The sequence below is a fragment of the Gossypium hirsutum genome, chromosome A11 (assembly GCF_007990345.1).
Source record: "Gossypium hirsutum isolate 1008001.06 chromosome A11, Gossypium_hirsutum_v2.1, whole genome shotgun sequence".
Taxonomy (NCBI): domain Eukaryota; kingdom Viridiplantae; phylum Streptophyta; class Magnoliopsida; order Malvales; family Malvaceae; genus Gossypium; species Gossypium hirsutum.
Window position 1 is genome coordinate 77,562,727 of NC_053434.1, and position 14,631 is coordinate 77,577,357.

A 14,631-nucleotide genomic window follows, 5' to 3' on the forward strand; every position below is an offset into this window, starting at 1 on the left:
GAGTTTCTTGAGCTGAATCAAGGTAATATGACAGTCACAGAATATGAAAGAGAGTTTGTTCGATTGAGTACGTATGCCAGAGAATATGTTCCTACAGAGGCCAAGATGTGTCGACGATTTGAAGACGGCCTCAACGAAGACATCAAGGTATTTGTTGGGATCCTTGAACTAAAAGAAGTGGTGGTACTTGTCAATCGAGCTTGCAAGGCTGAAGAACTACTTAAGGAAAAGAAAAAAGTAGAATCTGAGACACGAAATTGGAAGAAAAGACCAATGAGTAATGCACCCTCACAGCAACCCGGAAAGTCAAGAAATATGAATCCTCGTCCCCAAGTTTCAGCTGGGCAATCATATGGGAATTTTAAGAAGCAAAATGTGGGTCATAAGTCCCAGACTAATTCGGCAGCCAGTGTAGGGAACTCGAGATTTGTTAAACCCGAGTGCCAGCGGTGCGGTAGAAATCATTTTGGTTCGTACAAAGCAAATGAATGTTTTCGATGTGGTTCTCCGGATCATTTTATTAGAGACTGCCCAGAGAGAGCTGAGAAAGAAAATTTTCAGTATACAAAAGCAAGTGGTGCGGATTCAAGGGGAAGGTATCCAAGAAAAGCTGGGAGTGAAGCAAGCAGTAAGAATGTAGCCAGAGATGCAGCAGTTAGACCTAAAGGAAGGGCTCCGGCTAGAACTTATGCTATTAAAGCGCGTGAAGATGCTTCCTCACCCGATGTGATTACCGATATATTTTCTCTTTATGATGTTAATGTTATTGCTTTGATTGATCCCGGTTCTACTCATTCATATGTATGCATGAAACTGGTGTCTAGCATGAATATACCTGTTGAGAACACAAAATTTATGATTAGAGTGTCGAATCCGTTAGGCAAATGTGTGATAGTTGATAAAATATGCAAGAAATGTCCTTTAATGATTCGGGGTCATTACATTCCGGCCGACTTGATGCTGTTGTCGTTTGATGAGTTTGATGTTATTTTGGGTATGGATTGGTTGACGTTGCATGATGCTATAATAAATTGCAAAGAAAAGGTTATAGAATTAAAGTGTGAAAATGGTGAAACTCTGCGGGTTGAATCAGATAAATCAGAGGCATTGTCTAGTGTGATTTCTTCAATGTCGGCTCAAAGATATTTGAGAAAGGGTTATGAAGCTTATTTGGCGTATGTAATTAATACAAAAGAAGTTGAAATGAAAGTTGAATTAGTACTGGTTGTGTGTGAATTTGCGGATGTATTTCCGGAAGAATTGCCGGGTTTGCCTCCAGTCAAGGAAGTAGAATTTAGTATTGATTTGATACCGGGAACAACTCCGATCTCGATTGCTCTATATAGAATGACACCAATAGAGTTAAAAGAGTTAAAGTCGCAGTTGCAAGAGTTGACTGATAAAGCTTTGTGAGACGGAGTTTTTCACCTTGGGGTGCTCCCATGTTATTTGTGAAAAAGAAGGATGGTTCTATGAGGTTGTGTGTTGATTATCGGCAGTTAAACAAGGTGACAATCAAAAACAAGTATCCATTGCCAAGAATTGATGATTTGTTTGATCAGCTAAAAGGAGCGACATGGTTTTCAAAGATTGACTTGAGATCTGGGTATTATCAGCTGCGAGTAAAAGAGTTGGATGTGCGTAAAACTGCTTTTAGAACAAGGTACGGTCATTATGAATTTTTAGTTATGCCATTTGGGTTGACAAATGCTCCTGCTGTGTTTATGGATTTAATGAATTGCATATTTCGGCCATACTTGGACAAATTTGTTGAGGCGTTTATAGATGATATTTTAATTTATTCAAAAGATGAGACAGAGCATGCTGAGCATTTGAGGATAGTTTTGCAAACTTTGAGAAATACGCAGCTGTATGCTAAATTTAGTAAAAGTGAATTTTGGCTCCGGGAAGTTGGATTTTTGGGTCATATTGTTTTAGGTGATGGTATACGGGTTGATCCTAGTAAAATTTCAGCCATTGTTGATTGGAAACCACCGAAAAATGTAACCAAAGTTAGAAGTTTCTTGGGGCTAGCTGGGTATTACCGGCGGTTTGTAAATGGATTTTCTATAATTGTTGCTCCTATGACGAGACTACTCCAAAAGAATGTTAAATTTGAATGGACGAAAGAATGTCAACAGAGTTTTGAAGAATTGAAAAAGTTATTAACAGAGGCACCAGTGTTAGTACAGCCCAAATCAGGTAAAGAATTTGTGGTGTATAGTGATGCTTCTCTAAATGGTTTGGGGTGTGTACTTATGCAAGAAGGAAAAGTGGTGGCTTATGCTTCGAGCCAGTTAAAACCTCATGAGAGGAATTATCCTACTCACGATTTGGAATTGGCTGCGGTGGTGTTTGCTTTAAAGATTTGGCGACATTATTTGTATGGTGAAAAGTGCTGGGTATATACCGACCACAAAAGTCTTAAGTACTTGATGTCACAAAAAGACTTGAATTTGAGATAGCAAAGATGGTTGGAGTTATTGAAAGATTATGAGCTTGTTATTGATTATCATCCGGGAAAAGCGAATGTGGTTGCCGATGCTTTAAGCAGAAAGTTGTTGTTTGCTTTGAGAGCTATGAACACTCAGTTGAAAATATCAGATGATGGTTCGATTCTAGCAGAGTTAAGAGCAAGACCGATGTTTTTACAAGAGATTTCTGAAGCTCAGAAAAATGATCAAGATTTGCAAGCCAGGAGAAAGCAGTGTGAAGCTGATACGAGATTAGATTTCATAATCGGTTCTGATTGTTGCTTGATGTTTAAAAATTAGATTTGTGTATCGAAAAATGATGAATTGATTCAAAAGATTTTGCATGAAGCACATAATGGCTGTTTGGAGGTTCATCCGGGCAGTACGAAAATGTATAATGACTTGAAGAAAATGTACTAGTGGAGTGGAATGAAAAGAGATATTTCCGAGTTTGTATCAAAATGCTTAATTTGTCAACAGGTGAAAGCTGAACACCAAGTGCCTTTGGGATTACTTCAGCCTATTATGGTTCGTGAATGGAAATGGGATCGGATTACTATGGATTTTGTTTCAGGGTTGCCATGGGCTCCAGGAAAGAAAGATGCAATCTGGGTAATAGTTGACAGATTAATTAAGTCGGCTCATTTTATCCTGGTACGTATGGATTATTCTCTTAACAAGTTGGTTAAACTGTATGTTAGAGAAATTGTTAGACTACACGGAATACCATTGTCGATCATTTCGGATAGAGATCCGAGGTTTACCTTGCGGTTTTGGCAAAAGTTGCAAGACGCGTTTGGTACGAAGTTAAATTTCAGTACTGCTTTCCATCCACAAACTGATGGGCAATCAGAGAGAGGAATTCAGATTCTTGAAGATATGCTTAAATGTTGTGTATTGGAATTTCAAGGAAGTTGGGAAAGATATTTACCGTTGGTAGAATTTGCTTACAATAATAGTTATCAGACGAGTTTGAAGATGGAACCTTATGAAGCATTGTATGGTCGTAAGTGTTGAATGCCTTTGTATTGGACTGAACTCAAGGAAAATTTGATCTATGGAGTTGATCAAATAAAAGAAACCGAAGAAAAAGTGAAGATAATTCGAGATTGTTTGAAAGCTGCTTCAGATAGACAGAAATCTTATGCAGATTTAAAACGTAAAGACATTGAATTTCAAGTTGGTGATAAAGTATTTTTAAAAGTGTCTCCGTGGAAGAAAGTTCTCAGATTTGGACGGAAGGGCAAATTAAGTCCGCGTTTTATCGGGCCGTATGAAATAATTGAAAGAGTTGGACTGATAGCCTATCGATTAGCATTGCCATCTCAATTGAAGAAGATTCATAATGTATTCCATGTGTCTATGTTACGTCGGTATCATTCGGATCCTTCACATGTGGTTTCACCGACAGAAATTGAACTACAAACAGACATGACCTATGAAGAAGAACCGATTAAGATTTTAGCTCGAGAGGTCAAACAGCTAAGGAATAAAAGTATTGCACTTGTGAAAGTGTTGTGGCAAAAGCATGGAATAGAAGAAGCTACATGGGAACCCGAAGATTTTCGAGGACGAAAATCTTTAAAGGGGGGAGAGTTGTAACATCCCGAATTAAGGCCTAATTGGAATCGTGGTTTGGTGACCACAAATTCGAGATAGAAATAATTATTTTATAATTATTTTGAGGTTTATGACATGATTGCATAATTGAGTGAAAATTTCATGAAGAAATTTTTGGCATAACGAGTTTAATTTAAAGTTAGGGACTAAATCGAATAAGATGCAAAACTTGTATTCTAGAAGTTTTTAGTATGAAATTGCTTTGAAATATTAATTAGGAGGTCTTAAATGGTACTTTGACCAATTTTAAGTTCATGGACAAAATTAGGACATGGAAGGAATTTTTTGAAAGTTTAGTAAGGAGGGGCATTTTGGTCATTTGGATATTAAATGAAATAAAAAGGGAAAATAACACAAAATTGGTTATCATCTTCCTTAGTTGCTGCCGAATGATCCCTCTCTCCATAGATAGGGTTTCTTCAACTTTCAAGCTTCATAATAAGTGATTCCAAGCCCCATTTTTAATGATTTTTACATTTTTGAAATCCCGGTAACTCGATATAGCTTATGATAGTAATATTTTGAGTTAGAGTTCATATTTGGAAAAATACCCATAGGTGAAATTTGTGAATTTTGATGTTTTATGATAGAATATGAGGTTTTAAATTATGTTAGACAACTTGTGCTACTCGGTTTTGAGTGAAAACGAGTAAAAGAGCTTAATCGGCAAAATACCTAATAGTCGTAAGTACATGTTAGAGTGAGAATTTGATGTTGCCATAGAAGGGAAAACTGATCAGAATGTTCTAAAACATAAGAATAAGGAATTAAGTTTAATTCCCGAGATTTGGGACAAAAGTGTAAATATGCAAAAGTTTAGGGTAAAATTGTAATTTTTCTAAAATTTGAATTAAAGACTAATTGATAATGTGAGTATTAAATAAGCTAAATGTGTTATTTTAGATCAAGAAAGACGTTGAATCGACCCCAATCGAGGAAAAGAAAAGATTGTGGACTAAATTGCAAAATCATTATATTTTGGTACCAAGGTAAGTTCATGTGAGAATAATGTATCATAATTGTTATTTATAAGTTATTGATGTTAATTATATGATATGCTGATTTTTATCATGAAATATATGCTTTGTGGTTATTTTCGAATAAAATGCAAATTGTGTGTATTATTTGTTAAATATAAAGTGCTACCGAGTATTGGTTTCGGTAATTTACGGAAGATGGCAAGGATATGTGTTCAATGAAAATCCCGTTTGAACCTTAGGAATAGATTAGGATACAAGTGACATGTCACTAGGATGGTTGAGCATCCGAACTCGTTGAGTTGAGTCCGAGTTCACTTACAGATGCGAATGTTCGAACTCGTTGAGTTGAGTCCGAGTTCGTGAGATGTAACTAGGCATCCGAACTCGTTGAGTTTAGTCCGAGTTCACTTATGGATACGGACGCTTGAGCTCGTTGAGTTGAGTCCTGGTTCACTTATGGGCGGGTTACATGATTTCTTGATTACATATGCGGCACTTATGTGCAAATTATCCATGTGTTCGAGTTATATTCCGATGTGTTCAACGGGTAAAATTTCTAGTGAAATGGAAGACACTTAAGATGCAAGTGACGTTTTGGTAAGTGTTCTGAAAAGGACACTTTGGACAGGTATGTACTTAACCCTCGGGTTGAAAATAGATACAACAACGATAAGGTGGTAAGATGATGAATGATGTTTAAAAATGTGATATATGTTTTGGTGATACTATGCTAAGGTTGTTTGGTATAATTGTATTGTTATGTTACTTGTTATTTGCATATGAACTTACTAAGCATTTATGCTTACTCCCTCATTTTTATTCACTGTAGTTTTGAACAAGCTGGCTCGGCAATCGGGACAGGTCGAAGGTTCGATCACACTATCCGAAGGACATTTTTTGGTAAATGGCTTGTAAGACTTAAGTATGGCATGTATAGCAACATACCTATTTCGTGTAAATAATTTTGTGATATGGCGGTGATTTGGTTGAGAAAATGCTTGATAATTATAGGTCTTGGAAATGAATAATTTAGACCATGTTTGATGTCATGGAAAGTTAATAGGTTATCTAGTCCATAAAAACTCATGAAAAGATGAAATTTGCCATAAATAGAACATTGCAGCAACACTGATGTGAGTTTGAAAATTTACTAAAAATCATAGAAATCGAATTTGGTGATGGATTAAGTATGAAATTTAATCCTAATATGTCTATTTTCTCATAAAACAAACGAAACAGGTAAAGGAATTATATGTTAGAAGATATTTGAATTTTTGTGAAATAGGGCCAGAGTGATTTCTGGATCCCCTGTTCCAACTTTAGGAATTCACCATAAATTGTAAAAAAATAATTAGGTGTTGTATTTTATATTCTTGGAATCCTTATTGAGTCTAGTTTTAGGATAAACAAATGGCACAGTCATATAAATTTTTCACAGAGAGATATATGGTTCGTAGTAAACAGAGGGCAGTCCAGCCGAGTCCTGAAATAGGGGTTACTTTACCTAATAAATTGTACTAATTGGTCCAACCAAAAATCCTAGAAAAAAATTATTAAATAGATATATGAGTCTAAATTTAGGAAAAATGTACGGATTTTTATTTCGATTTTTGTAACTCGAGATATGATTTTTCTTGCAACTGTGACACAGGTAACTAGAAAGCTATGAATGTAGAAACAAATGATTCGAAGTTCTTAATTTGATAAATTATGTTCGGTAACACCTCAAGCTCGACTCCGGTGACGGTCTCGGGTGTGGGGGCGTTACATTTAGTGGTATTAGAGGCAGTCCCGCTTAAGTTCCAATCTCTTAGACAGAATTTATTTAAACATACTATACCCAAAAATTTACCCTAAATCATTTATTCAAAAATAAAAATGAGAAATTAAGTATCCGATAAAATAAATGAGATTTTATTCCGTTCAATTTTATCTCCCCAATAATGTTTCAGGAGCTGAGCATTAACTCAGAAATTACCTTCCTTACCTTGGAGTTCAACAAATCCATATTGATAGACTTGATGAATCGTAAATGGACCGGACCAACGTGATTTTAACTTACCTGGAAAGAACCTTAATCTGGAATTGAGGAACAGCACTTGCTGACCTGCTTTAAATTCTCGAACTCGAATGTGTTTTTCATGCCATTTCTTGAGTCTTTCTTTAAGTAATTTGGCATTTTCATATGATAACATTTGAAACTCTTCTAACTCATTAAGTTGGAACATTCGTTGCTTTTTCACGAGCTTAGGATCCAAATTAAGTGTTGAAGAGCCCAGTAAGCTTTGTGTTCTAAATCCAATGATAGATGATATGCTTTCCCAAATACCAACCTATAAGGTGACGTCCCTAAAGGTGTCTTGTATGCTGTTCTGTAAGCCCACAAAGCATCATCCAGCCTTTTGGACCAATCTCATCGGTTCGGGCAAACTACCTTCTCAAGTATGCCTTTGATCTCCTTATTTTCCATTCTGCGGATGGTGAGCTGTTGCAACCTTGTGTTTCACTCTGTGCTTGTCTAATAACCATTTTAACCACTTTTTCATAGAGTGGGACCCTTCATCACTAATGATAACTCTTGGGGTTCCTAACCTTGTGAACACGTGTTTCTGCAAGAACTTCATTACAACCTTCGCATTGTTTTTCAAATAACCTTTAGCCTCGACCCACTTGGACACATAGTCTACCGCTACCAATATATACTTGTGACCAAAAGACGGAGGGAAAGGACCAAGAAAGTCAATACCCTATACATCGAACAATTCTACCTTAATGATGTTTGTTCGAGGTATCTTATTTCTGTTGGTGACATTGCCGACACTTTGACATCAATCACAGCTCTTTACGTACGTATATGCATCCTTCAATAGTGTTGGCCAAAAGAATCCATTTTGCAATACTTTGGCCACCGTACGAGTACCTCCGAAGTGTCCCCCACTCGGAGCTAAGTGACAATGGTAAAAAATATTTTGTACTTCATCTTCTACCACACATCTCCTAATCATCTGATCTGCACACTTTTTAAAAAAATATGGCTCTTCCTAAAAATAGTACTTCACATCGTGAAAAAACTTTCTCCTTTGTTGATACGTCTTATCAATTGGCATCAAACCACAAGCTAAATACTTAGCAATATCAGCAAACCAAAGGGTCTTATGGACATGACTTACCTTCAGTAAGTGTTCATCTGGAAACATTTCCTGAATTGGTATTTGGTTTTATACTCCCTTTTGATCTTGAATTTTTAAATCAAACTCTTGAAGTAGAAGCACCCACCAGATTAGTCTCGGCTTAGCATCTTTCTTGGCAAGTAAATACTTAATTACCGAGTGGTCAGTATAGACAGTTACTTTGGTACCTACAAGATAAGATCGAAACTTGTCAAAAGCGAATACAATAGCAAGTAGCTCTTTTTCTATTATCGTATAGTTCAGTTGAGCTCCTATAAGAGTCCGGCTTGCATAGTGGATGGGATGAAAAACTTTGTTCCTTCGCTGGCCCATGACAACTCCTATCGTGAAGTCGCTTGCGTCACACATCAATTCAAATGGCAAATCCCAATCTGGTGTGATGATTATGGGTGCCGTAACTAATCGAATCTTCAAATCCTTGAAAGCTCTTAAGCTTTCATCATCAAACTTGAACGTCATGTCCATCTCCAATAATTTGCATAAGGGTTTAGCAATTTTGGAAAAGTCCTTGATAAATATTCGATAGAAACCGGCGTGGCCCCAGAAGCTCCTAACATCCTTTACAGATGCTGGCGGTGGAAGCTTCTTAATAACATCTACCTTTGCTTTATCTACCTCGATCCCATGTCTCGTTGTCCAATGCCCTAGAACAATTCCTTCTCGTACCATGAAATGGCACTTCTCCCAGTTAAGTACGAGGTTCGTTTCTTCGCATTACCTTAGTACCTTAGCTAGATTGGCTAAGCAATCATCGTGTCTCCGAATACTGAAAAGTCATCCATAAAAACTTCCAAGTACTTCTCAACCATGTGAGTAAAAATAGACATAATATATCTTTGAAATGTAGAGGTGAATTACATAAACCAAATGGCATGCGTCTAAATGCAAATGTACCATACGGGTAGGTGAATGTCGCCTTTTGTTGATCTTTCGGTGCTACTATAATTTGATTATACCCTGAGTATCCATCAAGAAAATAGTAATAGTCTCGCCCCTCGAGTCTATCCAGGCATCTGGTCCAAGAACGGCAAAGGAAAGTGATCTTTCCTAGTTGCCTTGTTCAGCTTCTGGTAATTGATGAAAATCCTCCATCTCGTAATTGTTCTAGTTGGTATCAACTCGTTATTCTCGTTCTTTACGACTGTAATACCTCCCTTCTTTGGCATGCATTGGACCGAACTTACCCACGAACTATCTGAGATGGGATAAATGATACCCATATCTAACCACTTGATAATCTCATTTTTCACCACGTCCTTCATGATGGGGTTTAGCTTCGTTGTCCATCAATCATTCCTTTTTCGCCATCTTCCAGGATAATCTTGTGCATGCATACAGATGGACTAATATCGTGAATATCGGCTATGGTCCATCCGATAGCCTTCTTAAAATGTTTCAAGACTAAGATAAGTTTCTCTTCTTGCTCAATAATCAATTCTGCTGAAACAATCATAGGCAGTGTAGAAGCGTTACCTAAATAAACGTATTTTAAATGTGAAGGTAATACCTTGAGTTCTAATTTAGATTGTTCCTCGATTGATGCTTTTGGTTGGGCATACTCCCTCTTCTCTAACTCTAAAGATTCAAAACAGGATTGTAGATTAAATCCCCTTTGATTAGCCTCGAGCAAAGCTAAGTACTCATCCTCCTTTTCATCATTTGGAGGGTCCAATGTCAAGATTCTTTCCAGTGGATCCTCAACAGAGGTGAGTTCCTTTTCCACTATTAGATCCTCTAAGTCAGATACTGCAATCAACCGCATCAGGAAATCGTATAGACTTAAAAACATTAAATGTTACCTGATCATCCTAAACACGCATTGTAAGCTCGCCCTTCTATACATCAATAAGGGTCCTTCCGGTTGCTAAGAACGGTCTTCCTAGGATAATTGGTACTTCTTTGTCTGCTTCAAAATCTAGGATCATAAAGTCAGTAGGAAAGATGAATTTATCTACACGTACCAATACTTCCTCAATTTTTCCTTCTGGATGTGCTAAGGATCAATCAACTAGTTGAAGTGTAACCGTAGTACGTCTAACTTCACCTATCCCCAACTTTCTAAATATTGACATAGGCATCAAGTTTATACTTGCACAAAAGTTACATAGTGCCTTACCACAATATGTTGCTCCAATGTTGCAAGGTATGGTAAAACATCCAGGATCCTTCAGCTTTGGGGGTAATTTGTCTTGAAGATATGCGCTGCATTCCTTCGTCAAAGCTACTGTCTCAAATTCTCCAAGTCTTCACTTCTTGGACAAGATATCTTTCATAAACTTGACATAGTTCGGCATTTGTTCAAGTGCTTCTACCAATGGGATTTTGATATGAAGTTGCTTGAGTACATCAAGGAACTTCTTGAATTGAATTTCCTGTTTCTACTTCTGAAGTTTTTGAGGGTAGGGTGGTGATGGTTTCATTACTGGAACTGGTACTGGTTGATTTGTCTTTGGTGGCAATTCTGTATCTAATGCAGTTGTTAGTTTATCAGAATTAGGTGGTTCTGAGGTTACCTTATTAGATTTTACAGGTTCTGGTTCTTGTGAAACTGAAATTTCAACACTCGGTTGAACTTCCTCTGAGTCTTGAGTGTCAGTTGGCTCCTTTTCAGCTTCGATGGTGTTGGGTTCTACTCTCTTTCCGCTCCTTAATACTAACGCTTTGCAATATTCCTTTCCCAGATTTCTTGGATTCTCCGTATCACTAGGTAAAGCACCTTGTGGTCGGTATCTGAGTTTAGTTGCAACCTGGCCCATCTGGTTCTCCAGGTTCTTCAATGTAGCTACTTGGCTTTAAATTAGTGCATCATTCTTTGCCATGTAAGCCTTCAGTAGATTCTCTAAGCTATTAGATGATTCAGCTTGAACTGGTTTCTAAACTTGTTGGGAAAAACTAGACGGCTGGGTTGGTCTAGGTTGGGCGTAGTTGTTACTGGTTCCAGCCCCTTGGTTACTCTAGGAAAAATTCGGGTGGTTTAATCATGATGGGTTATAGAAGTTGGATTGCATTCCTTGCCCTCCTCGATTTTGGTTTTGGTTACCCATGTAATATACGGATTTGGGGTTCGATGGACATTCTTCGAACAAATGTCCTTCCCTACAATAAACACAGGCTATACTCTCAAATTGGTGAGGTGGTTGGGCTGCAAAACTGTTAGACCCATTAGTGGTAAGATTCTTAAGCATTGAGATATTGAAGATACCTGAGATACAAGTGAAGTAAGAGCGTCCACTTCATGTATTCTAGCGACTCATTTTCCTAACGCGGCTCGATTGGTTGGCCATTGATAATTGTTACTGGCGATCCTCTCGATGATTTCGTAAGCCTCATTGTAAGACTTAGAAAGAAGAGAACCATTAGCGGAGGCATCCACTACCATCCTCGTGTGAGCTTTGAGACCATTATAAAATGTCTCAAGTTGGATACAATGTGGGATTCTGTATGAGGGCATTTCTGTAATAATTCTTTGTATCGTTCCCATGCCTCATACAAGGACTCATCATCCATTTGTTGGAAGGCAGTGATCTCGTTCCTCAACTTAGTGTTCTTGCTTGGCGGGAAATACTTCATGAGGAATCTTTTGGCTAACTCTTGCTATGTGGAAATTCAGTTTGGTGGCAATGAGTTCAACCAGGCTCGAGCTTTGCCCCTTAGTGGGTACGGAAACAACTTCAATCATAATGCATCTTCAAGTACTTCAGCTAATTTGAAAGAGTCGCTCACCTCCATAAACAATTTTAAATGAAGATGAGGATCTTCGATAGGCATTCCACTGAATTGGCCCGCTGTCTGAAGCATCTAAAACATGACTGGATTCAACTCGAATTGTTGTACCTCAATTTTGGGTCTCTTAATACCCGAATTAAAATCATTAAACACTAGCACAACATATTGTCTTAAGGCTCTATCCCTATCATCAGCAATAAGGATAGGATTTTGAGCAAGGTTTTCTCTATTTTCTTGATTTATATTCTCAAAATTCATTCCTTTAGTCCTTCTCTGGTTCGCTTATCTTCTTTGCTGTTGAAAGGTTCATTCTATCTCAGCGTCTACAAGGAGTAAGTCAATAATCTGGTCAATACTCATAAACACTTGTAATAATCACAAAAAAATTAAGTAAAAATTTAAACAGGAAAATAAACCAAAATGTAAAACTAACAAATTCACAAATAATGGCTTTTTTAAAACAATCCCCAGCAAATGCGCCAAAAACTTGGGACGACGGAAAATATGAAAGTGTACACAATCGCAACAAGTAATAAAGTGAGAAGTAAATGTCGAGTTATCGTACCCACAGGGACTGTAAAAAGAATTATTTATGAAATTAATTGTAAAACACCTTGGCGAGGTAAAAATAATTTGGTCTTAAAAGATGGTCAAAAACTATTTAAAAACTAAGTAAATAATTAAAATAAAACAAAAGAGTTCTAATGCACGATTTCAAATAAGATTTAATCAAGATAACATACTTATGTTAGATTAATTACATTTCTTTAACTTAGAATTATTAAACTTATGTTTATATTGCTACGAATAAATTCACGGCAACTCGGTAATTTGCTAACTACTGCTCATACATACTTGTTAAATTAATCAATCTCTTGAACATTTTTCAATGTCAATCCAAGCGGTTAATTAATCTTCACAAGCATATAAAAGATTAAGTGAGGTAACAGGGTATTTCTATCTTGAAACAGTTTAATTACAAAAATCTTGCAAGTTATGCAAGGCATATGTATCGCCGAATACAATGCTAATTTAAACTTCAGCTACCTTAGAAGAATAGACATGCACTGATTAAGCATTGTGTCTACTAATTATAATTTTATTACGATTTAATAATTAATTCATTAGTTATTTAACAATTATATTGCAAAAATAACTTAGGCATGATTTTAATTAACCAAGCAATTTACCGAGGCCTATAACAGCATAAACATCATTTTTACAATTCAAGCAGGTAGAATATAATCAACCCAACACAAAGTTTGATTTAAGCTAAATTGATTAATATAACCATTTCAATAGCATAAATATTCATAAACATCTTAGTCAAAACAACAACAAAAATTAAAGAGATAGGGAACAAGAAGCAAATCCGGTGTTTCTCTGTGGTTTGACTAGTTGCTCCGTTCTTCGTTCTTTGTTGCCTTCAGCTATCAAGGTAGCTTATGAATACCTAATTGCTGCTCCAAAATGGCCGATAAGAGCCTCTTTCCCAAGAGAAGAAATTTGCAATTGAACAAAAAGGGCAATGGGATGGAAAAAAAAATAGAGAGAAAAGTGAGAGAGGAGAAGAGAGAATGAGAGAATGTTGTGGGATTGAGGGATGGTTTGAATGATCAGAAATGGGTGGATTTTATAGCTGAATTTGGCTGCTAAAAATAGAAAATTCCAGCAGCCAAAGAGCCTCCCTATGGCCGGCCATCTACTTGGCAAAAGTTGAGACTTTCAACATTGCTAAAAATAGCCTGGGCAAATCTACAAAGCTACAATTAAAGATGTGGTTTGATTCAATTTGGAAGTCTTTCAAGGGATTTTTTGCAAGCATATTTAATAAGCTAAAATGCTTATTTGGTTCAGCATATGGACAGTTCTGGGCTGCCCAATTAGTGGCTGGTTTGGTTTACTCAATTTGGTTCGACCACTGCGGTTCAACTGGATTCCATAATTAATTAAAAATAATTTATTTAACCCAAATTAAATGGGGAATAAATTAAAATTAATTAAATTATTAATTAATACACATTTCTGGACCGTCTTAGGCTGTGCCTCGATACTTCAAATTGCTTCTTGGTTTTGAGCTTTCAGCAGTGTCAACCGAGCCAATTTTCGCCCTTTGCGCGAATCTGTCGAAATTAGTCAAAATTAAATCAAAATTAAGTATAAAATTAACTAAAATTCACCATGTTCATATTTTTAACACAATTTAATTATTTTATAATACTTAATTATTTTATAATACTTAATTATTTTTCGACAAGAATTTAACCGGATTTGCACGAATTTAAGTAAAAATGGGTATGAAAAAGCATATAAACTTTTGTGTTTCCAACACTTATCTGACCACTCAAACTTAACATCTTTTTGCAGCAACCTCGTCAAAGGAGTTGCAATCATTGAAAACCCTTTTATGAAGCGTCGATAGTAACCGGCTAAGCCCAAAAACCTTCTAACCTCGGTTACATTCTTCGGCAGCTTCCACTCAACAATAGCAGATATCTTATTTGGATCAACTCGGATGCCATCACCCGACACAATGTGACCGTGGAATCCAACCTCTCAGAGCCAAAACTCACTCTTGCTAAATTTAGCATACAACAGTTTGTCCCGTGAGATCTGTAAAACTGTTCTCAGGTGTTCCTA

General features: G+C 36.7%; 1 non-coding gene across 1 annotated transcript; it reads left to right on the plus strand.

Moving 5' to 3' along the window:
- Window positions 1-11,698: 11,698 nt before the first annotated feature.
- On the plus strand, window positions 11,699-11,805 carry LOC121210515 (small nucleolar RNA R71). The gene has a single exon (XR_005905633.1). It is a non-coding gene; the product is annotated as a small nucleolar RNA R71 (small nucleolar RNA).
- The last annotated feature ends 2,826 nt before the right edge of the window (window positions 11,806-14,631 follow it).